A 25254-nucleotide genomic window follows, 5' to 3' on the forward strand; every position below is an offset into this window, starting at 1 on the left:
AACGCATATTAAACCTTTGCCTCTCATGCGCTCCTCGTGCGTACGTGTGTGGCGCGCGCACGTGCGAAATTCGGCAATCTCCTGGACAAGTCAGGAGAATTCACAGGTATGCGGCCAATGAGGGACAAATCTTTCTGCGTGCGTCACAGCTCGGAGGCCATGTGCGTATTTCTCGGTGATGGCGCTACACGGTGCATCGTATATCAATAGGGAAGCGCGAGAGAGGAACATGGGTGTAGTACACGGCTGATACGCACGGGTGCGCCACTGGCTGGTGCAATCCGCGGCAGCGCCACTAGATTGGGCAGCATGACCATAGGAAAGTGCGACCGAGCCGTCCCAATAGCCAAGCGTGCCCAGAGAGAAACGCGAGTGCGGAATTCCGCTGCGGCACACGCCTCGTGCACGACACGTTTCGCCGGTGGCACGGCGCTGTGTTGCTTCCAAGCACCGCACTACCATCGATGGTCATCGTGAAACATTCTGCCGGTATTTTTTTGCTATCGGTTATCTGACTGCACTCGTGGGACGATCCGGAGGACAATGCACTTAGGCGTGTCACACAGTGACCTAGCGCTGAATTTGAAATGCATATATATTTATCATACAATTAGATAGCGCTAAATGTGACCTTCAGACCCAATAGAGAACCGAGGAAACAGTATACACTCACTTATCGCTTGACACATTCGTTCTCAAACTCTAGGCATAGTGCACTTAGGTTCTTCCACGAGTGCGTAGTGACGTCGGCAATGGCGAGCATTGGACTTGCTCGGCCCCTACCGGCGAATCCACCAGTGATGTCACCAGCAGAGACACGATGGAAATCACAATTAGTCAACCAATGTATATTGAGTAATTATGTTAAGCGATGCACATATGCATCCATGGATATAGGTGCATATTGGCACTACTATGTTTCTGGGGGTAAGTGCCAGTGGGGATGAGGTGGAAGTAGCGCAGATTTTTAGGTTAAGCGTGGAGCCAAAGAAGGCGTCTAGAGGAATTCGAAATCCCAAAGGTAACGCCGGAAGAAGTAAAGAAAGCCTTGGGAGATATGCAAAGGGGGAAGGCAGCTGGGGAGGATCAGGTAACAGCAGATTTGTTGAAGGATGGTGGACAGATTGTTCTAGAGAAACTGGCCACCCTGTATACGCAATGCCTCATGACCTCGAGCGTACCGGAATCTTAGAAGAACGCTAACATAATCCTAATTCATAAGAAAGGAGACGCCAAAGACTTGAAAAATTATAGACTGATCAGCTTACTGTCCGTTTCCTACAAACAATTTACTAAGGTAATCGCAAATAGAATCAGGAACACCTTAGACTTCTGTCAAGCAAAGGACCAGGCAGGATTCCGTAAAGACTACTCAACAATAGATCATTTTCACACTATCAATCAGGTGATAGAGAAATGTGCGGAATATAACCAACCCTTATATACAGCTGTCATTGATTACGAGAAAGCGTTTGATTCTGTCGAAACCTCAGCAGTCATGGAGGCATTACGGAATCAGGGTGTAGATGAGCCGTATGTAAAAATAGTGAAAGATATCTATCGTGGCTCCACAGTCACCGTAGTCCTCCACAAAGCAAGCAACAAAATCCCAATAAAGAAAGGCGTCAGGCAGGGAGATACGATCTCTCCAATGCTATTGACAGCATGCTTACAGGAGGTATTCAGAGACCTGGATTGGGAAGAATCGGGGATAAAGGTAAATGGAGAATACCTTAGTAACTTGCGATTCGCTGATGATATTGCCTTGCTTAGTAACTCAGGGGACCAATTGCAATGCATGCTCACTGGCTTGGAGAGGCAAAGAAGAAGAGTGGGTCTAAAAATTAATCTGCAGAAAACTAAAGTAATGTTTAACACTCTCGGAAGAGAACAGCAATTTACAATAGGCAGCGAGGTACTGGAAGTCGTAAGGGAATACACCTACTTGGGGCAGGTAGTGACGGCGGATCCGGATCATGAGACGGAAATAATGAGGAGAATAAGAATGGGCTGGGGTGCGTTTGGCAGGCATTCTCAGATCATGAACAGCAGGTTGCCATTATCCCTCAAGAGAAAAGTATATAATAGCTGTGTCTTACCAGTACTCACCTACGGGGCAGAAACCTGGAGGCTTACGAAAAGAGTTCTACTCTAATTGAGGACGGCGCAACGAGCTATGGAAAGAAGAATGATAGGCGTAACGTTAAGGGATAAGAAAAGAGCGGATTGGGTCAGGGAACAAACGCGAGTTAGTGACATCTTAGTTGAAATCAAGAAAAAGAAATGGGCATGGGCAGGACATGTAATGAGGAGGGAAGATAACCGATGGTCATTAAGGGTTACGGACTGGATCCTAAGGGAAGGGAAGCGTAGCAGGGGCGGCAGAAAGTTAGGTGGGTGGATGAGATTAAGAAGTTTGCAGGGACGGCATGGCCACAATTAGTACATGACCGGGGTTGTTGGAGAAATATGGGAGAGGCCTGTGCCCTGCAGTGGGCGTAACCAGGCTGATGATGATGATGATGGAATCGCCATCGCCCATCGGAACACCGGTCCACCAGTTCAGCCCTAGCCTGCTAGGCTGGGCCCGACTCCATTCCCCTGCAAGAAATTTCGACTAATTGTTTGCCTCCTACAACTACCATGGCCACCGCAGCTTCATCGCAAGTAACACTACAGACTCCTATGGTTCGGTGGAGCTTGCATGGTGATGCCTTTGAAGGCGTCCAAGATTGGCTAGACCAGTTCGATCGCGTCGCCAAGTACAACCATAAGACCAGCTGGGAGGACAAACTCTCGAGTGCCGATTTCTATCTGAATGACAATGCACGCACATGGTACGTCAACCGGGAGAGGAGTTTTGCCACGTGAAGCGACTTTCCTACATAGCTGCTGGATACCTTTAAAAAAATCGACAGGAAGGAAAATGCGCAGCGTTTCCTTCAAATGCTCGTTCAAAAGCCCTATGACAGCGTTACAATGTTCTCAAAAGAATTAACACGGCAAGCTGGGCGAGTTATTGACTGAACATGTTTCTAGGGGTGGGCCGCGCAACCCGGACGAGAGATAAAAGGAAGTGTACGATCGTATACTTCCTTTTCTCTTTCGTCCGGGTTGCGCTGCTCACCTGTGGGAACATGTTCTCAAAACACTTGGCCCGTCTTTTCCGTAGGGCAGACCCCGACATGCCAGAGCAAAGAAAGCTGCGGTATCTCTTGCGGGGAGTGAAATAGCAACTGTTTCCCGGCCTTGCGAGCAATCCACCGACAAAAGTGGCGGAGTTAACAAAAATGGCTACAGCCATTGAACGAGCCCTACAGCAACAATACAGCCAGCATGACAAGAGTAACTCTGCGGTGAACACTTCCGTACTTACTGCAAGTAAAGACAGGCCTCTGCTTGAAGTTATCCGAAAGGTCGTCCGAAAAGAGCTTCACCAGCTCGGATTTGTTAGTGCGCCTACGGAACCGGCGCCAGCGTTATTTTATGTAGCTGATGTGGTCCGGGAAGAAGTCCCCGCAAGCAGTGGGATAGCCAGACTGTGGTACCGTTCCGAGTCGCCTTACTTATGCGGATGCTGTTCGCCGTCAAATCAATGTGACTTCGACGCTGTTAACACCCACAACGAGAAAATTCCCTACGCTACGGAGTCGTTGTAATCAGCCTCGTCGACTCTACCGACTACGCCGATCATGCCAGCACAAGCAATGCCGCATATTCCATACGCTCACTCTATTCCTTAGCTCCATGGTTAGTTGCCGCCGAATTATCAGCGTCGGGAAACCGATTTGTGGCGCAGCGTCTAATGCCCACCGAGGTCCATCGAGTTTGCGAAAAATGGAACAACTATCGTGTCGCTCAATACCCACGCTTTCCTGCCAACCACGCCTGTTCTCTGCATGACGGTCGACGCGCCTACAACGACGCTCTTGTGAACAGTCAGCCGCAAAACACGAAGACACCCCGAACACGTTCTTCTTCTCCATCTGCTGCACGCTAGAATTCACCGACTCGTCGCACTTTTTCCAAGGTCACTAGAGGCAGGTCCACTAGCCAGCGACGGGGAAACTAGCCAAAGCGGCATCCGGGTATGAGGTTGCCAGTTGCCAATTTCTCCACATCCTCCATTATCGACGAATGACGACGTGAAGACTCCGATTATAATTAAGACGCCGAATTCAATGACGGATACGACGGATAAAACTACGAAGGGCGTAACTGACGTCGTCAGCACCCGTCTCAACGTTCTCATTCCCGGCCACCAAGTAGCCGCTCTTGCTGACACTGACTCCCATTTTTCAATCATAAGCTTACAGCACGCCGACAAACTAAGGAAGGTGAAGACGCCATGCCATGCGTCCAACATAAGAACCGCCGGAGGTCAGTTGCTAGCACTTGTCGGGAAATGCACGGCCTGACTTTCAATCACTGGTTCAACCTCCGTCGCCGTTCTTGCTGAATGTTGTAAGGGACTTAGACTTCGGATGGATTTCCTACATGAGCATGGCGCCGTGATTAATATCCTTGGCAGAAGCGTCGCTATGCCACGAACTGGAACAATGCCCCCCATGAGGATCAACACCAGCTTCCCTTGCGTATTGCTGCAGACGACGTGATGCTGTTGCCGCGGAGATGCTTTCTTGTGCCCGTACACTGTGACAGCCTGCAGAATGGGGCTGGAGTCGCTGAACGCATCAATGCGCTAGCACAGAATTGCAGCGTGTCCATTGCCAAAGCACTTATCAATGTAATCGACGGAAAGCGCCGAACTCTTGCTGACAAAGTTCAGTAAGGAGCGCCGACCCATCGTTAGAGGCACGGCTGTCTCTTATTTCGACGAAGTAACACAAATACAAGACTGCCACTTAGCGCAGAAGGTGGCCTCTACAATCCACGCAGCTGCGCCTATTGTAAACGTTAGTCTGGCGTTAACGGCCATTGAGCGAAAACGTCTTTTTTGAAATCATCTATCATTGCCAGGTCTGTTTCGCATCTGCATCACGAGTTGGTCAAACGTCACTTACCAAACACGACATCATAACTGTTGTCGACGCGAGACCCATTCGACAAAACCCTTATCGTGTAGCCCCACAGGAACGCGAGGCAATACAAAAACAAGTGAAGACGATGCTGAAAGATGGTGTTATTCGACCATCTGACAGTCCTTGGGCATCACCTGTACTTTGGTGAAAAAGGCGGACGGCAGCCTACGCTTCTGGATCGGCTACCAGAAGCTCAATCAGGTCACAAAAACGTTCGTTTATCTACTGCCACGTATCAATGATTCCTTGGATAGGTTGCGAAACGCGTGCTACTTTTCGTCAATGGACTTGACAAGCGCTTATTGGCAGATTGAAGTGGAAGAGAAAAACCTTGAGGAAACCGCCTCTGTGACGCCTGACAAACTTTCTGAATTTCGAGTACATGCCTTCGGTTTTTGTTCGGCGCCAGCAACATTTCAGCGTATAATGGACACAGTCCTTCCTGGATTTCAATGGCAAACATGCCTCGCGTACCTTGATGACGTGATTGTCTTTTCCACAGCGTGTGACGAACACTTACGAAGGCTGAAAACCGTTTTTGAAGCAGTACGCTCTGTCGGCCTCACATTGAAGCCTCAGAAGTGCCATTTTGCCTTTCAAGAGCTCCAGTTCCTCAGTCATGCAGTCAGCAGTCAAGCAGTCCGACCTGATCGGGATAAAATTGCTGCCGTCGCTAGTTTCCCGACCCCATCAGACAAAAAGGCTGCGCGATGTTTTCTCGGACTCTGTGCATAATACCGGCGATTTATTGCGAATTTCTCGCGCATCGCATGGCCCTTAACACAACTCACCAGAGTAGATATCCCTTTTACTTGGGGCGAGGACCAGCAGCGGTCATTTCACGAGCTCAGGAAATGCATAGAAATGCCTCCCGTGCTAGCACACTTCGATGGAGACGCCTCGACGATATTGCATAAAGACGCTAGTAATGTCAGTCTAGGCGTAGTTCTCGTACAATGGCCGCACGACAGTGAAAAGGTGATCGCTTACACCAGTAGGGCACTATCCCGAGTCGAAGCTAACTACTCGACCACTGAAAAAGAATGTCTCGCAATGGTTTGGGCTTTTCTCAAATTTCGTCCGTATTTGTGTGGTCGGTCTTTCACCGTCGTTAGCGACCACCATTTGCTGTGCTGGCTCAATTTGAAAGATCTTTCCGGCCGGCTCGCTCACTGGAGTTTTCGACTCCAAGTGTTCGGCACTATTATCGCATACAAGTGGGCAAAACAGCACGCCAGCGGCGACTGCCTTTCTCGGTCTATTGTTAGGCTGGCAGCACAAGACGATGACGGCACGGTCTTTCCCGGACTCGGGGACACTGCCAATGTTTCACGTCAGCAACGGGACGACATTGAATTGCTTCTGCTTATTGATTACCCTGAAGGACGAACCAACAGTGTGCTGAAGCTATAGGCAAGAAGGCTGATGTAGTACTGCTTGCGCCATGACGTCCTCTGCAAGAAGAACTTCTCACATAGCGGCAGCAACTACCTGATTCGTTGTTCCCTCATCACTTCGATGTGAAATATTACACGCCTGCCACAACAAGCCGACCCCTGGGCACTTGGGCTACACTCGCACATGGGCATGGATTCGGCAGAATTACTATTTTCCGAGACTTACTGCGGTCGTTAAACCTTACATTCACATATGTCTTGATTGCCAGCCTCGCAAGCCGCCATCCGTCAAGCGAGCTGGCCGTTGTTCAAGTACCCGCCAAACCATTTGCAGAAGTAGGCGTGGATTCTCTGGCCGTTTTCCAACGTCTGCTACCGGCAATCGGTGCATAATCGTCAACGCGAAATATCTCACTTGATAGGCCGAGACAGGTGCCCTGCAACGGGCAACAGCAGATGAAGTGTCACGGTTTTTTTTTTCAGGAATACATCGATCGTTTTAAGGCATGGCACTTCCACAGTAATCGTTACGGACAGAGGTCCTGCATTCTTCGTCAAGCGTCGTACGTCTAAGGGCGACCGCCCACCCGACGACAGCGGCCTATCACCGCCAAGCAAAGGTACTGACAGAACTACTCAATAGGAGACTGACTGATATGATAAGCATGTACGTAAATGTGGAGCACAAGAACTTGGACGAGGTTTAACTTATGTCACCATTGCGTACAATGCGGCTGGTCAAGATACCACTCGCAAGACACCGTTCAGTGTCTCGTACGACCGAAAGGTTACGACAACATTATACGCAATGCTGCCTCATGAATTCGATGACAAGGAGACGGGTGCTGATGAGATCACACAACGAGCAGAAGCAGCTAGGCAGCTTGCGCGTCTGTGAATCCACGTACTACAGCAGGACTGCGACGCCAGATGCTACAATCTTCGGCACAGACCCGTCACATAAAGCATCGGCGACTAAGTGTAGGTGTGGACACGTATTCGTCAGAGTCGGCTCTCTGAACAGCTCCTGCGCAGATACTTCGGGCCCTACGTATTTCTCCGACGCATCCGTGACGTCAACTACTAAATCATTCCAGATGGCTCTCACTGTTCAAACCGCCGACGACATTTACCCGAGATTGTTTACATGCTTCAAATGAAGCTTTTTTTTTAATACTGACAAGAGGGCACAGTTGTTTATCGCTGTTTTGCAATGTTCTATCATCGGGACGATGATGTTTTCTAAAGGGGAGCAAATGGCACAACTATATTGCCACGGGTATGTGCCAGTGGGGACGAGGTTGAGGTAGCGCGGGTTGTGAGATTGCGCGTGGAGACGAAGAAGATGTTTTTTGTTTGGACGACCGATAAGGTGTCTTTGCTAGTACTGCTCCACGTCCTCGTCGATCCTACGTCGTTACAATATGTACCTTTACAAAATCTAGCAGTCTAAAATTGTAAATTTGTACATGATAATCATCTCTAGCAATGTGATCTCATATAAACAATAAATCTTCACAAGCTGCGGCGTACGCTTCGTTTGACAAAATTACAATGCTTTGTGAGTGCTATTCAGAAGACAAGAACATATAATAATGCTTCGCATTAGGTAACATTAAGCTGCAGTTGTGGCTGCCAAAGTTAAGCTTTCTCAAACGGCGCAGGCTCATTGAAAAAAATCGAGGATAGTTGCGAAGATGAACAAGTCGTGCGCCATGACTAAGCACGTTGCGCTAAGAGCTAAGGTTGTCGCTCTGCATGACGTACCAATGCACTATTACTACGCGAAGAAAGTAGGTAAGGGAAAATAAGAGGTGTACGCACTGCTGGAACGACGAAACTTTCTCTGTTCATGTCTCGATAGCGCCGAACATTATTTTCGCCAGTTCAATAGCAATAGAGTTCCGTTCTCGGCTTCAGGATTGCAGCTCATACAGAAAGCGATAGTATACATGGGCACAAATGCAGAGGTTCACAGGAGTGGTCAGTGAGGTAGCATAAAACAGGTTAAGGCAATTTGGGCAACGAAAGATGCGGACAATGGAGAGGGAGGCTTAGACAAGCAAAGGCCTCGTGGTCCAGTGTTTGCCGCTGCTGCGGGAGGTCGTGGTTTCCAAACCGTGCTGGCGCCCGTTACGTGCCAGTTATCGAAATGAGTAGAAGCCTCCTACCCCCCGGCCCGACACTTGACTTCCTTTAGATTTTATTTGCCTGTGAAAGGACGCCACGCCACACAATTTCCATCAAACACTGTGGGCGCGGCAATACCTCGAAAAAGTCAATCTTGCCCTCTCCCATGGTGGCTATTTCCCATGTGGCGTCCCAATCAACTATTAGGTTGGGATGCCCTCGTAGTGAGGAGGAACAGGCTTCTCAAGCACTCAGATCCAATAATGGCCGAGCACCGGGAGTTTCCGCGTTTGTACTTATTTTGCCGATATGTACCCTGTGGAAACCCTCTTCTGCCGCCCACACAAACATGGGAGATAGTCTACAACAAGGCCGTCTGTGCACGGCCAATTCCCCTCACCAGCTAACCAATGCCAACTATCCCGACAGTTAGTCATTACTAGAAAGCACTCATCCTGGCTTAGCCACCCCTCTCACCTCAAAATAAAGGTCCCAAAGCACAACCATGATCAGCTTCCAGCTGAAAATAAATAAGCGGCAAAATGGGTTCCCTGGGCGTGCGTCCTGATTACGATGATGCTCGACCACACGGGAAGGATGTATGAACGGAAAACCAATTACTCGAGTTGAATCGCAGAGCCACTAGGAAGCCACCCTCCTCACTTATGGATGGAGATGTACCACCATCCCTTATCAAATTTTCCATTTGGTGGGTGTCCTCTCCTTGGAGTTATTGCATTCGTCGAGCACCGGGCCAGGAGCGCGTTAGTGCTGACAATACCAGTGGTTACCCGGTGGCAGTGCATATCTGTCGCACTTAGCAGCTAGGACGCTCGACTATTTCACCATTGTGGAAAGCGTACAAGGGACGCCCACAGGGCGTTCGACCCTTTGTAGGACTCCTTTTGGAGAAATCATATAGACAACCGGGGGACATCTCTACCCATCAGAAAAAAAAAATCGGTAGCTTCCAGGGGATTTTGCTCCACATTCCAAACTTTGACTGGCCCAATTTTGTTTATTCGGCAAGAAAGCAGGACTCAGCACTTCCAAAATGAAGAAAACGGACACGCGCATTCCATCTATGAAATTTATTGCACCGTCGTTGTCACCTGTGGTCTTGCTCTCGTCATCGCTTCGGAAACGCCATGCCATTGTCGCCATGCTGTCGTTGTCATGCTGCCATTGTCATTACATCGGCGCCATTTCTTCACCATTCCATCGTAATAAAGCTATCTTTTATTCGTGATTATGCAGCCGTTATTATATCGTTGTGACTGAAGCCTCGCCAGACAGTCATCATCACACGGTCGTAGTCATTCCACCATAATCATTCCAGCTTCATCATCTACCTGTCATAAGCCGTCATCAGGTCATCGTCGTCATGCAGTTTCCGCGGTACAATCGAAGCCACGACATCATCGTCATACATTTGAATAACAGCAAATCGAGCGCAGAAGAAGCAACAGTAAAAACCCAGGCACAAACGAACAGAATTGGCCAGCGGGCGAATGCAACCGTCTCGTTCTGGGCCCGAAGAAACTTGACAAATTATGCTAGACGTGAAAGGCTCATAACAAGGAAGTGCGAGCATGGATGTTCAAACATCAGAAACCATACGGCGCTTGCGGTGAAGCTGTCCAGTACCAGATTCTCTTGTCATGCGGCAACCACTATATCGGAGAGACCGGTACATGTTTAAACGAGCGCCTTATTGAACATGCCCGCAATATCAGACACGGGCGAGGGGGAACACTTGCTGATCACATCCTTTCCTGCGAGTGAAAAATGTCCAAGCCATTCCTTGATAAATCTGTTCTCGTAGGAAACAAAAATAGGGTAAGTGGAGAGATCATTGACGCAGAAAAGATAAGCAGAGCAGGGCGCACATGTTTGAGCGCACCTTCTATTTTCCTCTGCGATAAGAGCTAGCGTTTGTTCTTCATGATATGTTCTTCGGACGCATAAAAGTGTTGGATGTGAAAAACAAAATCTGTTGGATGTGAGGCGCTCGTGCTGTTCGCGTGTCTCTTGTTTTTGGTGTCTCGTCCTCTGCGCGCTATTTGTTGTTATTTAAATCATGCACCAACAAGCCCAAGAGGGCACGCTGCTAGATCGTCACACACTCGTCATCAGCCCATTGTCTTCTAGCCGCCGTCATCACGCATTCGTCCTTAACCACTTTCATCCTTTCAAAGAGGTCATCTCATTGCCGTGATGCCGTCGTCATCATACCACTTTAGTAATCCGATCGACATGATTTCTTCTGCGTCATTCCATTGTCACTGCGTAGTCGTAATACACTCGTGGTCATGCTGACAAGCTCATTTCGAACATTCGTTGTCAGATCATCGTTGTGGTGCCATCAATACTTCGTCATCTGATTCTCATCATACCGTTGTCGCCATGCCATAGTCGTTGCACAGTCATCGTCATCGCAATGTCCTCATGCCGTCGCCATGACACTGGCGCCGTTATCCCTTCGCCAATGTTTCATAATGATCATCTCAATCTCATCTGCCACTGTCGTCATACCGCATTCATTTCCTGACCTCATTGCTTCTTCGTCACTGCATCGTTATCGTCATGCAGTCGCTGTCATGCCGTCATGCTCATGACCAACCTTAGCATGCGGGTGTCACAGCAATTTGGGCCGATACCGGAAAGAATGTATGTCGCATATATCCATAGTAATGCAAGCCTCAAAATAGCCATCGCCAAGATATTCTCAATAAGGGTGTCTTTAGCAAAATGGTGTGTTCGTAACTTCTAATCCCGCGATGACTTTCGACAGTGGTATGATTAGCATTAGAGTAATGTAGCGACACACTATCCATGGTCGCATGCATACCTGCATCACAGTTTGCAATAAACGGTGACAGCCGCTTCGTATAAAATTCCTTCCACATCCTCGACAGTTTCGCACACATCGCTTCACGCAAGCTGCAACTAACTTGCCTCCCCATCATGTGGATCACCTCACGTAGATCACTGTCACAGAGTTGGAATTATAGAATGCACAACTAGCGCTTCCTTTCAATAATTCCTACGAAGCACATCTAAACAGGGGATTCATTTCGCAGCGAACATTGCCAACATATTTTACAAAGAAACCTTAAAACATTTTTTAGGTGTCACTGTACAAAGAAGCCATTTTACTCTAGGCTATTCTTTCTTTGCTTATGTCTTTTATTGTATTTATTTATTTAATATATTTATTCAGTTACCTCCAAAGCCTTTCGAGCATTATACAGGAAACTAATGGGTACAGTTTTAATTAATGCAATAAGCAGCAGCAAGAACTGAAATAATAAATTCTTATTTACAACCACAACAGTAATGATGTATGTGGTTTTTTTTACAAACCATGGTCGCATCAGTATTTCTAAAAGATATTATAATCCCTAAACGCGCCAACACAGTGTGGAAAGCAATTGGAAAGCAAACTTACACTGGGTTGTGGTGGTGGTAAACTTGAAAGGGGGAAGGGTAAAGGGAGATGTGGCTGTGGGATCGGGCTCAAGTAAGGCCCTGGGCCTGCTTGGCCTTCTCCGCCCAGTCCACCAATTAAAGCTGTCGGTCGACGTCTCCGGAACTGAGCCAGGCTGTCCAGTCAGTCTCGCTGCTGACCGGGGATGAGAAAACGAGAGCGAGGTGCATTCCCACGTTGTGTGTGGGAGTGTCCCTGTTTGTGAACAGAGCCTAAATGGGTCGCTTTGCTTGCCTCCTGTGATTTTGTTAATGTACTTTGGGTGTAGGTATGTGTTTGTCTGGGGTCGCCTCCCCGCAGGGGCGTCTGCGTCAGCAGGCGTTTGGTGCGTTGCGACACCAGTACCCGAGCACACGAGGGTTCGACCCTCCCGCGTCTAACCATGCGTGGTTTAGCCGTGTCCGGGGAAGTGGGATCCTGGGGGTTGAGCCGATGCTGGGTGTTCAGACCTTTAAGGCCCCTCGGCGAAGGCAACACACTTCTTTGGTCTTTGATTCACGTAGACGGCACCCCCAGGCTGACCCATCCGGGGGAAATTGGTAGTTGCCTTTTCCTGTCTCTTTCTCCCTCCATCCTTCGTCTTTCTCTCACTTTTCATCTTTCCTGTCTCCTTCTCATTTCTTTATTACTTCCGAGCTTCCTGGCAGCAAGCGTTAACCTTGTGCGAGTAGCCAACCTTGGTTATGTCATATCTGGTTATAGTGGCAACGTACAGCTGGCGTTTGCAGGCCCTGCAGCGTCCCCTTGTTGGACTCCATTGTGGGCGGCTAGCGTTGCTGCCGAAAACTATACGACTACACATGCCAACTTCCTTCCCTTCACTACCTGATCGCCCTCAGAAAAGAGGGCGCACCGAAGATGTTTTCTAATTTTTCGGATGCCAAGTCCACACTTTCCCCCTTTTCATGTAGTACACTCTGGAAAGCCAGACAAACCAGTGTGAACCATCTCATCATTTCTTGTTTCAAAGTCGTTAACCGAAATTTTTGGTCCAGGATATAAGGCGTCGAGAATGGCAAGCGGTGATCTCCTCTTGGAGCACCGCGATCAGAAGCGATATGAGAAACTGCCAAAACTAGTGTCATTTGGGGAAACCCAAGTAATCGTAACCCCGCACCGTACTATGAATACCACCCGTGGCGTAGTTTCAGATGATGATCTTTTGGAGTTAACTGAAGCGGAACTCTTGGAGGGCTTCAGTGAACAGAATGTGATCAATGTTAAAAGAATTAAGATGACGCGAGATGGCGAAGAAATCCAAACCAAGCACTTGATAATTACCTTCGGTTCAAGTATCCTGCCCGAGTCAATCGAGGCAGTGTATATTGCGCTCCGTGTTAGGCCATACGTGCCTAACCCCCTGAGATATTTCAAATGCCAGCGTTTCGGCCACAGCTCGAAGAGCTGCCGAGGCCGCCAAACCTAGGCGAAGTGCAGTTCCGAAGAAAACACCTCTGAAGCTTGTGAGAACTCTCTCCACTGCTTGAACTCTGATGGGGAACACGTCGCGTACTCGCGGTCCTGTCCATCATGGAAAAAAGAAAAAGAAATAGTCGCAATCAAAGTTAAGGAAAACATAGCGTTCAAAGAGGCACGCAGGCGGGTAGCATACCTTCCAAAGACTAGCTTTGCCGAAGTGGCGCGTCAGGGAGCAGCGTCACAACGGCCTCCGGCGACTGTCCGACCCACAAGCAGTGAGTCGGCAGTTACGCCGTCTGTCCCCACGGTGGTTTCAGCAAGCGCTGCTCCGCCAACCGAGCAGAAGGGACAATCGACCCCGAAGGTAGGCGCAGCCGAGGCTGCCCTAACATCCCCGGCCCCTTACAGCGCTGGCAACAGCCGGCGCAGCCAAATCTCTCAGGGAGCGCCATCGATTTCCGGACTGGTGGGCGCAGGGGTCTTGCCCTCCAAGGCGGGACTCTCTCTGGTAACTTCTCACTCGCAATTGCACGTGTCCGGAGCCTCACTAAATGCAATGGACACTACACCTATCCTCAAGGCGCACCAAACGCCTAAGGAGCGGCGAGGTTCCCTAGAACGCTTCAGAAATGGCAAAACCCCAGTTACAGGGCCACGGAAGAGCTTTGTAATCTAAGGCATCACTTCCGTTTCCGTACACACAGCGCCTATTTACTCCCAATATCGATACACAAATTATTCAACGGAACCTCAGAGGTCTCCTTAAAAATCTTGATGTGCAAGATCTCATCCACAAACACAATCCAAAAGTCCTGTGTTTACATGAAACGCACTTAAAACCAAAATACACAAACTTTCTTCGACAGTGTGTTACGTTTCGCAAAGATCGCGATGATGAAATCGCAATATCGGGCGGTGTTGCAATTGTAATTCAAAAAAGCATAGCGTGTCAACGTTTACAGGTACGAACGGCCCTTGAAGCAGTGGCGGTTCGAGTTGTTCTGCTAAACAAACGTATCACTACTTGATCGCTTTATATACCCCCACATTAGAAACTGAGCAAACATGAATTTCAGTCCTTTCTAGATGAATTGCCAGAACCCTATGTGGTTCTTGGCGATTTCAATGCACACAGCTACCTGTGGGGATGCGCGAGGACGTCTTGTTCAACAGTTCTTTTTTTCTTCTGGTGCGTGCCTGCTGAATAAGAAGGAACCCACATATTACTCTCTTGCAAACAGAACCTGCTCTTCAATAGATCTTACCATAGTTTCCCCGTCTATACTGCCTGAACTTGAATGGGAAGTTAACAATAACCCTTACTGCAGCGACCACTTCCTTATACTGCTAAGAACATCTAAAGAAAACGAATATCCACCACAGGCTCCTAGGTGGAAGATCGATACAGCCGACTGGGAGAAATTCCGAACTCTTCCTAGTATCTCATGGGCTGACATGTTTTCTTAGGAATTGAGGCTGAAGTGGAGTATTTTACAGTCTTCATAATAGATGCCGCATCTAAATGCATAACTGAAGTGGCTTGGCATGCAGACGGCGCGTCCCGTGGTGGAACGAAGAATGTAGGATTGCTCGCAAGAAACAAAACAAAGCGGAGGGGTTGCTACGGGCCTCCCCCACTTTGTAGAACCTTATTAACTTTAAAAAAGTAAAATTCGAAGGCAGAACAATGCGCCGACAGGCCAGAAGAGAGAGCTCGCAGAAGTTTTTATCGGCCATCAACTCGTATACAGATGAGGCCAAAGCCTGGAACAGGCTTAATAGGATAAGAGGACGACAAACATGCTCCCTCCCTTTGGTAAACACACAAGGCAATGCCCTGCACGACCAGGCAGATTCACTTGGGGAGCATTTTGAGAGCGTGTCAAGTTCAACCAATTTCTCACAATCTTTTCTCAAACATAAACAAATAATAGAACGTAAGCCATTCACAAGAAAAAGCCGGGAGAATGAGCCTTACAACCGTCCTTTTAGTATTGCCGAGTTGAGAGCTGCCTTGAGCGCATGCAAGACCTCTGCACCGGGATCTGACAGAATCATGTATGAAATGATCAAAAGCTTACACAATGACACCCAAGTCACACTAGCACTTTTCAACGCCATTTGGGCCTTAGGATACCTTCCATGTGCATAAAATGAAGGCATTGTGGTCCCTGTTTTGAAACAAGGCAAAGGTCCTCCCTCAGTGGCAAGCTACCACCCGACAGCCCTCACAAGTTGCCTTTGTAAGGTATTTGAAAAAATGATTAATCGGCAACTCATTCACTTCCTTGAACTGAGCAAAATGCTTGATACCTATCAGTGCAGCTTCAGAGAAGGACGCTCCACAAGTGATCTCGTACGCATTGAAGGAAATATCTGGGACGCATTTGTACACAGTTTCTCTTATCCATATTCCTTGATATGGAGAAAGCGTATGACACAACGTGGCGTTAGGGAATATTAACAGACTTGCGAGAAATGGGCATCCATGGTAATATTCTAAACCTAATAGAAAGCTATCTGTCCAATCGTACCTTCCGGGTAAACGTCGGCAATATGCTTTTACGTCTTTTTACGCAAAAAGCGGTTGTACCCAAAGGTGGCGTGCTCAGCTGCATGTTCTTTATCGTGAAGATGAACATGCTTCGTGCTTCATTACCACCGGGCATCTTTTATTCTTTCTACGTGGACGACATTCAAATAGCTTTCAAATCCTGTGACCTTGTAGTGCGCGAGAGACAGGTACAGCATGGCCGGAACAAAGTGTCAAAGCGGGCAGACAAAGATGGATTGAAGATCAATCCTAACAAAAGTTCTTGTGTTCTTTTACAAGAAATAGAGGCCTGATCCTAGATCCTTGCCTAGAACTTTGTGTACAACAGATACCTGTGAACAAAAGCACAAATTTCTAGGTGTTATACTTGACTACAGACTCACTTTCGTCCCACACAATAAAATTCTTAAAGAAATATGAAAACAATGAAAATAATGAAACTTCTATCCGAGACTACATTAGGTAGTGACATGAAGTGTTTAAGGAATCTCTACAAGAGCCTCATTCGATCACGATTGGACTATGGTGTCGTGATTTATCACTCTGCCGGCCCGGGCGCGCTAAAGATGCTAGACGTAGTCCACCATCTTGGAATCCGAGTGGCCAGTGGCACTTTCAGAATGAGTCCCATAAAAAGCTTATATGTAGAATCAAATGAGTGGTCACTTCATCTGCAGAGAACATACATCAGCCAAACATATTTTCTGAAAGTCCACTCTAATCCTCAACATCCGTATTTTAATAGTGTTAACGATATGACATATGCTACACTCTTTCGTAATAGTCCCTCCGTAAGACAGTCTTTCTCGCTGCGTGTGAGGAAGCTTAGTCATGATATGCATGTCCCACTCCTCGAGCTTCGCCTAATGCATCCAGCCAAGTGCTACCTCTTTGGGAGTGGCAGCTAATACAATGGGATATATCTTTCATGCAAGCTACAAAGCGCGCTCCAGAGATTGAAATCGAAATGAATTTCCGGGAACTCCAGTACAAACACTCCTGCATGGAGTTCTACACAGACGCATTGAAGTTACACGACGGGGTGTCCTATGTAACCGTCTGTCCATTATTCCAGGAATCCGATGTACTGCATCCGGAAACTAGTGTCTTTACGGCTGAGGCCTGCGCACTATTGTTGGCTGTAAAGCATATAAAGAAATCAGTTATATTGTTACGTAGGAAGACGCAGACGAAAAGCAATGTACAAGTATATTTACAAGAAAATACGCTGCGCTTGGCCAAGAGGCAACAGCCCGCGCTAGCTTCTCATGTCTGCGCACGGCTCGCCTTTTAATGATCGCACATATTGTTCCGTCGCACTACCCCCGGCTGCAAAAGCGCCGTCCCGGAGCGACTAAAGATCGGACTCGGAAGCAGTGTAGTAGGCCTTGAGCCTACTGACATGCACGTCATCACTTGATGGCAGAAGGGAGGACGAGGTTGAACCCGCAGGAGCAATTTCGTACGTCACAGGCGCCACCTGGCGCAGCACGCGGTAGGGCCCTGTGTATCGCGAAAGTAGCTTCTCTGAATGTCCGACGTGACGGGAGGGCGACCACAGGAGCACGAGCGCACCAGGCGAAAACTGTACGCCACGATGGCGGGCGTTGTAATGACACTGCTGAGTTGTTTGTGAGGTCGTCAGTCGAGCACGGGCAAGCTGGCGTGCATGGTCGGCGAGGGCGATGGCATCGCGCGCATACTCACTTGTTGAGATCGCAGCAGGAGGAAGTGCCGTGTCTAGTGGCAAGGTAGGTTCGCGACCGTACAGTAGATGAAATGGAGAAAATCCGGCGGTGTCGTGCCGGAAAGAATTGTAGGCAAATGTTACGTAAGGAAGGGCAATGTCCCAGTCGTGGTGGTCTTTGGAAACGTACTTGGACAGGATATCGGTAAGAGTACGGTTTAACCGCTCTGTCAGGCCATTGGTTTGAGGATGGTATGAGGTAGTCAGTTTGTGTTGAATGGAGCAGGAACGCACAATGTCAGCGACAACTTTCGAGAGGAAGTTTCGACCGCGGTCAGTAAGCAGTTGTCGCGGGGCGCCATGAAGCAAGATAATGTCACGCAATAGAAAGCCCGCGACGTCAGTGGCGCAACTGGTAGGGAGAGCCCGAGTGATAGCGCATCGGGTGGCGTAATCAGTTGCGACGGCTACCTATTTGTTCCCAGAGGATGACGTGGGAAAGGGACCGAGGAGGTCTAATCCAACACGAAAGAACGGTTCCACAGGAACGGTGATCGGCTGGAGATGACTGGCAGGTAGCACCTGAGATGTGTTCCGACGCTGGCAGGGATCACAGGCAGCAACATACCGTCGGACGGAGCGAGCGAGACCAGGCCAATAGAAGCGGCGGCGGACGCGGTCGTACGTGCCGGTTACTCCAAGATGTCCTGCAGTGGGTGCATCATGCATCTCAAAGAGCACAGGCTGTCGTAGCTGTTTTGGCACGACAAGAAGAAGATCAGAGCCGTCAGGGAGGAAGTTCCTTCGAATGAGAATACCGCCCTGGAGGACATATCGGCGAACGGATGCGTCGGTAGGTGTTGAGCGCAAACGCTCGATAAGTACTCGCAGCGATAGGTCTCGGTACTGCTCACCGGTGATGTTAGCGAAGGCAGACACAGAGAAAATGCCGTTAGCGCTACTACTGTCGGCGTCTTCAGGCTCGTCGACCGGGTAGCGAGACAGGCAGTCAGCGTCCTTGTGTAGACGGCCAGATTTATAGGTGACAGTATACGAATATTCTTGGAGGCGTAAGGCCCAGCGACAAAGTCTTCCTGTAGGATCTTTCAGTGAGCATAACCAGCGAAGCGCGTGATGGTCCGTGACAATGGAAAAGGGTCGGCCATATAAGTATGGGCGGAATTTCGCAACCGCCCAAACTAGGGCCAGACACTCACGCTCAGTGATGGAATAGTTGCGCTCCGTGGGTGAGAGGAGCCTCCTGGCGTAAGCGATAACATGGTCGTGGCCATGCTGGCGTTGTGCCAGTACTGCGCCTATTCCGTGACCGCTCGCATCAGTACGGACTTCGGTAGGGCGCAGAAGGATCGAAATGGGCCAGAACGGGAGGCGTTGTGAGAATGTCCATTAGATGGGAGAATGCAGAGGCCTCGTTATCGCCCCACTGGAAAAGGGCGTCTTTTTTCAAAATCTCGGTTAGTGGTCGTGCTATGGCGGCGAAATTTCTCACGAAACGGCGGAAGTACGAACAAAGGCCGATCAAGCTGCGCACATCCTTCACACACTTCGGAACAGGGAAGCGCGCAACAGCATGGATCTTGCCTGGGTCCGGTTGCACTCCGTTCGCGTCAACAAGATGTCCAAGGACGGTAATCTGGCGACGGCACAATTGACACTTCGATGCGTTCAGTTGCAGACCGGCTCGACGAAAGACGTCCAGGACTGCTGAGAGGCGCTCGAGGTGCGTAGCGAACGTTGGGGAGAATATGATAACGTCATCCAAGTAGCACAGGTACGTGGACCATTTGAAACCGTGAAGAAGGGAGTCCATCATGCGTTCAAAAGTGGCTGGGGCCTTACATAGACCAAACGGCATCACTTTGAATTGATAAAGACCGTCGGGTTTTACAAAAGCAGTCTTCTCGTGGTCGAGATCGTCCAGGGCACTCTGCCAGTAGCCGGAGCGAAGGTTCAATGGAGGAGAAATCGCGGGCACCGTGGAGGCAGTCAAGGGATACACGTCCTTTTTGGTAACCCTGTTAAGGTGCTGATAGTCCCCGCAAAAGCGCCATGAGCCATCCTTCTTTTTGACCAGTACAACAGGTGACGCCCATGGACTATATAATGGTTCAATAATCTTCTTGGCATCATTTTGCGAACTTCTGCGTGAATAACTTGATGCTCAGCTGGTGACACTCCATACGGGCGGCGATGAATAGGAGGGGCTTCGCCGGTATTAATGCGATGTTTGACAGCTTTAGTTTGGACCAAAGGACGATCATTTAAGTCAAAAATATCGTGGTAGGAAAACAGAACGCGGTAGAGTTTACGAGCGTGCTCGGACGGCAAGTCGGGAGCAATCATTTTCTGTAAGTCAGCGATGGTACAATTTGCCGAGTGCGATGGTAGAAGAGCATCGGATGAAGTGTCGTCTACTGCGATGGATGCTACTGAGTGACCCGCGAATGAGCAAAGCTGGGCCAGAGACATCCCGCGTGGCAGCACTTGTGTCGTCAAGCCAAAGTTGACCACTGCCAGGCAGACGCAATTCACCGTAATAGATAAAACTGTATGGGGTACTGTGATCCCGTGGGTAACGAGGACGTCTTGCATGGAAACGCGATGTCGTGACCGTCGGGGACTGGTGGGGAAGACACTAGGTCAACGTATGTCAGTGCCGAAGGTGGCAAGCGAACGAAGTCAACAGAACTGAGGCGACTGGTCCGTGGTTCAGCAGGATCCAGAACAGGCAGGTCAAGGCGGAGAGTACGGGCAGAACAATCGATGAGAGCAGAATGTGCGGAGAGGAAGTCTAAGCCGAGGATGATGTCTGGGGACAGTGAGCGGCGACTGTGAATAGCACGATTGTTCAGCGATCGGCGAAGGAGACGTGGGTGGTACACATACCAATTACGGGGGCTGTTTCGCCATCGGCGACACGGACAACAGGCGTCGTGGTGGGCGTGATAATTTTCTTGAGCTGGTTACGAAAGTCAGCGCTCATTATGGTGCATCCACACGACGGGCGGCTCCGCGCAAATCCGTGCCGCGGACGCTTATTCTGCCGCCCGTCTGGCTGGCTGCGAAGCGCATCCAGACGACGGACGGACTGAGTAGGCGACCGCGCCGGAAAAATAAAGATGGCGGCTACGCCCGAAGCGACTGCCGTCCGCCTCGAACCTGTAAAGTCGTCGTCGTCCACTGTGAGGCCCGTAACTTTCAAACTGACGATTGTATTTGGTTTAAATTTGTGTCCAGAAGCTTCGACAGCAATGTATTCGTGATGAGTGGGCACCGTTTCCGAAAGCGATACTCATATTCTTGGCGTGTAGGCTTAGAGTGGCTGTATTGGCTGAACATAGCCTCGAAGATGTTGCGGCGGCCCGAGCGGATCTCAGTGGCCGCAAGTTAACATGATTGCTTGTTTCTACTCACTCTAGATGGCGCCACCGATGTAACAAACACTTTGTCATAGGTGCTTTTCATTTTGAATGAAAATGGAGATCGAAAGGAAACGACGGTTGGCCGCAATGGCTGTTGTTTTGTCCGAATTGAACACGAATGGTGTTAGCAGCGATGAAGCTGTTTCAGAAATATACCAAAGCAGCGCTTGTTGCCAGACTGTAGAGCATGCTAGGCTAAATCCTCAGCATTCGACCCCCAAAATCCGGATGCGAAAAATAGCTCGGCATTTTCCGTCCGTGGGGGTCGCGGACGACGCGCGGACGGCACAAATCCGTGACGCGTAGTCACGTGATGCGCAGTCCGTCGCGGGAAAGACGGATTTCGTCCGTCGTGTGGATCCACCATTACGGACTAATGCGCCCCAGTGTCTATGAGTGCAGACATAGAAACACCGTCGACTTGCACGTCAAGAAGGTTCAGATGAGTGGGCAGCGTCAGTAGAGGATTCGCCGGCGTAGGGAGCAATGCAGCGTCACCTCGAGGCGCTGCATCGTCTAGTTTTCCGGCTGGGAGTGGCGTCCGAAGGGAGTCGGCGAATAGGAGTGACGGGGCTGGGGAGAACGAGATTGTCGTTGTTGGGGCGAAGACGAACGAGAATAGGAGTGCTTTCGTGCAGGAGAATCAGCGGCGGCGTTATCGGAGCGTGCGGCATAAGTACAAGAAGGGCCACCTGGGGGGCGAGAGTAGGCGGTATAAGTTGACCGGGTCGGGGAACTCCAGCGACTGAGACAGTGCCGAGAAATGTGCCCGATACACTGGCAGTGGAAACAAATGGGCTTGTCGTCAGCAGTGCGCCATTCAGATGGGTTGCGGAAATGTGGTGGGTAAGAAGTTGCGGGACGGGGCGGAATCGAAGAAGCCGGGTGGGTATCAGGAAGATGGGCCGGGCACATGGTGTGAAGACCCATGTTTTCGAACTCTTGGTGGACACCTGCCTGGATCAGTGAGACTGTGACTGCATATGTGTTGGTGGGACTGGAGTCGAAGGCAGCAGGATAGGCGGCCTCGATCTCACGCCGGACGTTCCTTGTAACATCGGCAGTGTTGTTGGGACGAGGAGTGTCGGCACAGGAAGATTTCGCCAGGGTGTTGGGCAGACGGGCAAACTGCTGGTCAATACGTCGGCTTTTAGGGAGTTCCATGCGGCGGCACTCTTTTATAACAGCATCCACAGTCGCTACGGTGTTGCAAACGAGCAAGTTGAAGGCGTCATCGGCAATGTCTTTGAGGATGTGGGCAACCTTATTTGACTCAGTCATGTGGGTGTCAATTTTGCGGCACAGAGTGAAGATGTCCTGAATGTACGTGACATAAGGCTCTGTTGACGTCTGCACACGGCCGGAAAGCGCCTTTTGCGCGGCAAGTTGGTGACCGTAGGGGTTGCCGAACAAGTCCCGAAGCTGTGTCTTAAGTGAATCTCAACTGGTGAGCTCATCTTCGTGCGTGCGATACCAAACTCTAGGTGTGCCACCGAGGTAAAAGACTACGTTGGCGAGCATAATAGTAGGGTCCCACCGGTTATTGCGGCTGACGTGTTCATACAGGCTGATCCAGTCATCGACGTCTTCCCCATCTTTGCCCGAGAATACGCCAGGAGCACGGGGAGCGGGGAGAGTGATGTAGGTCGTCGAAATGGCAGCAGGTGTTAGAGCCGGGGGAGTCCGGTTGTCGTCGCCGGGAGCCATGAAGGAAGCCATACCGTCCACTGCGAAGCTCTGTGACGAAGTACAGGGAACGTCCACCTCCACGAGATATGTTACGTAGGAAGACGCAGACGAAAAGCTATGTAAAAGTATATTTCAAAGAAAATACGCTGCGCTTGGCCAAGAGGCAGCAGCCCGCGCTGGACATAGGGGCATCGAGGGTGACGTTCTAGCAGACCAGATGGCCACATCGATTTCATTGCATGCAGTTACTCCTACTGCTTCGGTCCCTGTCACAGACTTGAAGCCTTTCTTAAGAAGGAAACTGCGAAACCACTGGCAACCTATCTGGGACGCAGAAGTCAATAACAAACTGCGCTTGATAAAGCCACAGTTAGGTTCTTGGCCATCCGTAACAAAATAACGGCGAACAGGTGGCCTATTCTGCCGCCTCTGAATAGAACACACATTTGGCACGCATAACTTTTTACTCACTGAAAATTATCCTCCAACCTGCGGTAGATGCGGGGAGTGGTTGACCGTCCTCCACGTCCTCCTGGAGTGTGGGGCAGCCGAATCTGAGAGAAAAACATTTTCCCCTAGCATACCGGCAGCACATCCCCCTTCATCCAGTAATGTTACTCGGCCCAGAACCGCTCTTTCACACCAACGCAGTCATAAGTTTTCTGAAAGATGTGTTGCCTGTTGTTAGCCCTACATGTTAGTAGCGTCTTCTCTCTTTAGAGGATGCCGCTGTGATAGCTCTTTCGTATAGCACATGCCTCTAGGCCCTTGTGTTTCAAGGGCTCTGGCGAGGCAGCAGTGCTCCAGGTAATTTTACCATCTCATATAATTTCTATTTTGCATCATTCTTTTACGATGGATTTTAATGCTCATAGAGCACGTCTTTTGTCATCGATATAACCTTATTACAGGTAGATTTTACACACGCTAGAGCGACTATTTTAAGACCCTTTACAGCCACCTCACACCAACTTGATAGAACTCATACCTACATTGCAAACTCATCGCCGTGGACCTGGCACTCTTTGGGCATATCTGGCCCTTGCGTCAATAAAAACCATACATTCATTCATTCATTGCTGCCGCCTAAACGCGACCGCTTGCGTTTTATCGAGTTCACTGGGAATAAATCAGTCATATAATCTTGTTGTTGTGCTTCATGTGATTAGAAAACTGTGTAAACTTTAACCTTGTTGTTCTTCTTACGCGAATTGTGTACTCAAGTGTTGGAAAATGTGTACTAATCTAATTTCATGTGTGACCTCCTTAAAGCCTGCGACTGCCTATTTTCTGCCAATGTACGGGTGGCACGGCTGCTAGGATTGGGGGCTCAATCCCATCGTTCGTGATCCGTTCTCAAGATTGCAGTCGGGCATGAATTAGAAGGTAGCTGGGCCATGCCGTCGTCTAACTTATCCACGCTGTGGACGTTGATGAAGGGAAGGACTGCTTCTCATCGAGAATGAGGAATATGGGTTTATTTACAGTATTTATATCAGTCTAACATGACTGTTTGAGAAAGTACATCAGTCTAACATGACTGCATGAGAGAGAGTGTCCTGAGCAGCCGCACAACAGCAGTTTTTAAACACTCGGTCCTCTCCCGATACAAGGTGATCCGAACATTCGTTTAGTCATCGCAAACAAGCCGCCTCTCCGCGGCATGGTTTACACACACACACAAACACACAGGTGCGGAGGTACGGAGCCGACGTCAGAGGGCCCCCGTAGAACTCGGAGCCGTTACGGGTAGCGCGTTGTCTTGCGTATTGGCCGGTGCGTGGGAAGCAGCGCAAAACGGCGTTCCCGCGGCAACTCGCGCACCCGTAGCAGTTCAGGCCCGCGTTGAGGAGTTTGGGAACAATAGTTGTCCCGCCGAACTCATTCCATCACAACGGTGATGAGGCTAAAGGTTGGCGGCGGTTTCAGCACAAAGCCTGCTTCAGCGAACGCATCCTAGCTGAAGTGACGGAGAGCGGGGGATGCGCGTCTTGTTCCCCGACACAAAGTCGATTTAGTCACGCTGTGGCTAGAGGTTGGCGGTGATGCTCCCGAGATGTTGCTTACACAGTAGCAACTGGGTGGCAAACTTGCCATGCAGCTGGCCGTTCTTAACACGGCCTAGTCAGGCAAATGTTTGCCTTTAGCCGTGTCCCCTAAGACAGTCTGTTCATTGTCTTAAATAAATCAATAAAGGAAGGAAGGAAGGAAGAAAAAAAGAAAGAAAGAAAGAAAGAAAGAAAGAAAGAAAGAGAGAAAGAAAGAAAGAAAGAAAGAAAGAAAGAAAGAAAGAAAGAAAGAAAGAAAGAAAGAAAGAAAGAAAGAAAGAAAGAAAGAAAGAAAGAAAGAAAGAAAGAAAGGAATGTTCTAAAACAGAATACCTTATTTATGGTGGCGATCAAT

The 25254-nt window shown here is 49.4% G+C and overlaps 1 protein-coding gene across 1 annotated transcript in view; it reads left to right on the plus strand.

The window, feature by feature from the left end:
- LOC135912179 (neprilysin-1-like) overlaps positions 1 to 25254 on the plus strand; it is a 200675-nt gene that overhangs the window by 102452 nt on the left and 72969 nt on the right. The gene's annotated exons all lie outside the window — the stretch shown is intronic.

Source organism: Dermacentor albipictus, chromosome 9 (genome assembly GCF_038994185.2).
Source record: "Dermacentor albipictus isolate Rhodes 1998 colony chromosome 9, USDA_Dalb.pri_finalv2, whole genome shotgun sequence".
Classification (NCBI taxonomy): domain Eukaryota; kingdom Metazoa; phylum Arthropoda; class Arachnida; order Ixodida; family Ixodidae; genus Dermacentor; species Dermacentor albipictus.